Source organism: Mus musculus, chromosome Y (genome assembly GCF_000001635.26).
Source record: "Mus musculus strain C57BL/6J chromosome Y, GRCm38.p6 C57BL/6J".
In the NCBI taxonomy this organism is placed as follows: Eukaryota; Metazoa; Chordata; class Mammalia; order Rodentia; family Muridae; genus Mus; species Mus musculus.
Genome location: NC_000087.7, coordinates 58,426,841 through 58,430,398, shown reverse-complemented (window position 1 = coordinate 58,430,398; position 3,558 = coordinate 58,426,841). Strand labels below are relative to the sequence as shown.

General features: G+C 39.1%; 1 long non-coding RNA gene across 1 annotated transcript; it reads right to left on the bottom strand.

The window, feature by feature from the left end:
* Positions 1-928: 928 nt before the first annotated feature.
* Positions 929-3,290, bottom strand: Gm28326. Its single transcript, XR_003953256.1, has 3 exons — positions 3,105-3,290; positions 2,436-2,617; positions 929-997 (listed from the first exon to the last, which is right to left on the bottom strand). It is a non-coding gene; the product is annotated as a predicted gene 28326 (long non-coding RNA).
* Positions 3,291-3,558: the final 268 nt, after the last annotated feature.

Genomic DNA, 3,558 nt, shown 5'->3' with positions numbered 1-3,558 from the left:
ACATACATACATACATACATACATACATATATAGATGACGGATAGACAGAAAATTATATGCGAAATTAATCTAAACACTAAAGACATGGTGCCCTTTAATTCACACACACACCCTGAGCATTGTTTACAATCCTCAATTAAGACATAAAGGTTGAACATTTGAACTACAAAGACATATACAAACAAACCCACAAAACCCACAATGTTAATTTGGTGTGCATAGATTATATTAATATCTAGGATTTCCTTTTTTTCTGTATATTATGAGAGATTACACCCAAAAATCTTTCTCAAACTAGTCCATTATTTTAGTGACTACTGTGTACAACCTGATACTTATAATCCACTAGATAGTAATGTTACAGAAGGTGTTTATTGTGCTGAAGATATTCAGCCATACCCCTCAGCTCCAAAATATATCTTTTAAAGACACATAGTAAGGAACGATCTTCCAAATGACCTCAAATGAAACTGTCACCTGGTGAAAAATAACACAGCACAGGAAGAAGTTTACACATAAAATTTATATTCATGTGAATATTGGTCAAAATGATTACAATTGTAAAGTTGAATTACATAGTGGTATGTCTTTGAAACAATAGGAAAAATGATGCGCATACATTGTGTTTTCCAAAAAGAGTAGGAAATGTAAAACATTTAAACAGTGGGATGTTGGTTTCTAATGCCAGGAGATGACTAACATAGCAACAGACTAATAAAGTATCCTCTTCAAAAGTTAAAAGAAAAGAGCAACAACAAGAAGAGAACAACAATCACAAGGAACCATGTCATCCGTGGCATCTTCAGGAGGATGTGCAGCAATCTGAACATGGTTCCAAGGACGTTAGTAGATGTCTAGTTCTTTATCAGCCTGACAGGTTTGTGTTCAACCATCCATGTCTGTATACTAAGGTTGGAAACAATCCATCGATGATGAGTGACCTAAAGATGATGAGTTCTACTCCCCACTCTCTTTGCTGCTCTGGAGACTTCAAACCTGAGGGGAGGAATGTTATATTGATGAGTATGAGAATGCTCAATTGCCTCTTTGTCTACATTGTGTAAATTTGGCATCTCTTTAAGTGAAGTATAAGACCTGCTTAGGCCAGAAGGTACAACTAGAGGCCTGATGAATAAAGATGCTACTATAGAGCATGTAATGAGAAAAGTCTTTCAGAAGTACACTTGGACAGAGGTGGAATTTAAGATCCAATTATTCAGAAATGGCATGTAGGCACTATTGTTGGCCATAGTGTCAAACCGAGAACACCCCCAACACTAATCAGAGATGTATGGCTAGTGGTCAGAAGTGAGCAGGTAATGGATATTGGGAAGAAATGAGACCCTATGAGCCATGAAAAATAGATAAAACCTCAATGGTCAGAGGGGAAATACACGAGGGCATCTTTGTGAGAAATTGGAAATCTAAAACCCCTTTGTACAGGTAAACTAGTATGTTTGGTTGGGTAGAGTTCAAATTTGCATGTTCTTTCCTTGACGTGAGATCAAAGACACAGCCTACCTCATGCAGTGGAGCCCATTTCAGGTTCTTCCTAACAGCTAGCAACTCCTCATCAGAGACTAGAGCATCTGTCCACTGTAGTAAATGTGGTTGCTGGATCAGGAAGCAGTCTGAGCACTCATCAAAAACCTGGCTGACAGTTCCACACTAGTTCTTCTTCTCAGGCATATGTTCATCTCCTGGGTCTAGGTATGAATGGTGAGGAGTACATCATTTTAGTTTCTGCCTTGAGGAAATGAGCTTTTGTTCTGGGCTGTACTTCTTAATGTTCGGCTCAGGTACTTTAAGCTTGGGTGGTCTGGAGGTCCATTTGGGAGTTAAAATTGGAGTGGGGGGTGTCTAAGTGTCTGCATCAGAGGAGAACATTGCAAGGTCATTATTGGTCAGAAAGGCATATTTGATTACCACTTGGGGAAAATGAGATCTGAGGCCCCTGGTAACTCAGAGTCAGTAGATTGAAATCCTTTTGGTCAAAGCAGAAGGATCTGAGGCCCAATTAAATAGACTTAGTAAGTTTACTCCCACAGGGGCATATTTGGAATGTCTGAGAACCCTTTGGATATTGGTGGACTGTAGCTCTCTATTAGAACAGGGAGGGCGGGTAGATCCTTTGGTGAAAAGTGAAATATTTCAGGTATAGTCTAAAAGCCAATTCAGTAAAAGACAGTAAGTGGAATACTTTGGGTAAGGGGAGACATATGCAGTATCCCTATGTGCAGGAGAAGAATTGTTTCTGCCCATCTCGGGATTAGTGATAGATCTAAGATTCTCTAAAATAGGAGGATGGTGATAGAAACTTCATAGGATTGTATAGAATAGTTTTATCCTGTTATTCCTATGTCTGCAGCACTATTGAGCAGAAATTGAACACTGATTGATACCTTGAGAATTATAGGAAATTCCAGGTACTTACTCCTTCATCAGGTCCAAACATGAAATCACAATCAACAATATACATCATCTGAATGTCTGTGGTAGGCATGACAACAATCTTAGAAGTCTTCTAAGAGGGTGTAATGTAGTAGTTTCTGGTTTAGTGTCTTCCTTAAATATATGTCCATCCACACATTCCTCTGCATGGAGGCCAGGATGTCTCTGTCCAAGGAAACAAAACAAAGATAGTAATCTGATTTACCCTTACCTTGATACTCTTCTGTTTGAGATTTCAGTACAGAGTGTTCTGAAATCTCTTAGGTCAGAACAGTGCTTCCCAGACCATGGAAATTAGAAGTTATAGGTAGGACATACACTGGGAAGATGATGAATCTGGGGGATTTCCTCAAACACACTGTGCTCCACACAGGTTGGAGCACTCTCTGTTGTGAATGTCTAAATCTTCTAAGTAAGATAGGGGAGGAGCTTGGGCAGTTTTGCACAGAAGTAGGATGATTGTGCCCTTCATCAAACAGGTAATGTGGCAAACTTCATGAGAATAAGGAAGTTTAAGCACTCTGATCATAAGCAGCATTTCTGTGACACTTTGCAAATGTGAAATTCTAAACCTACTTGTAAGAGGGGTAAAATCTCTGGCTATTTTCAATAAATAAGAAAGACCATTTCACATTGGTGAAAATGCAAATACCTTCTGGAGAAGAGGGAGTTCCAGTATTGATTGATCAGCTTCCAAACCTTTTTTGCAGAATTTACGAAATCCACATATTTTATGTGGTGTGTGGACAGCAGGCAGCAATTGTTTCAGTATTCCAACAAGTTGGATGGTTATCTTTGGTCTATGAAACCTTTAGTCAGATGACATAAGAGCAAGGCCACTTTTCTTGAATGGGGGAATGTCCCCGAATATTTGTAGCAGGAAGAAGTTTGGAAGTAATCTTAGACAGTTGGGATATAGCAGGCACACATAGTCAATACGACAAGATCTATTTACACTTTACAAGAGAGGGTAGGTATGAGTCCACCACTGAAAATAAAAGGAAATATGTCAGTCCAATATAGTCATTTGAGAAGGCTTTGTTGCCCAATAGACAGAGGGAGAACAGGAAATATGTATGACTAGATGTGGTGTGTCTGAGGCTCCC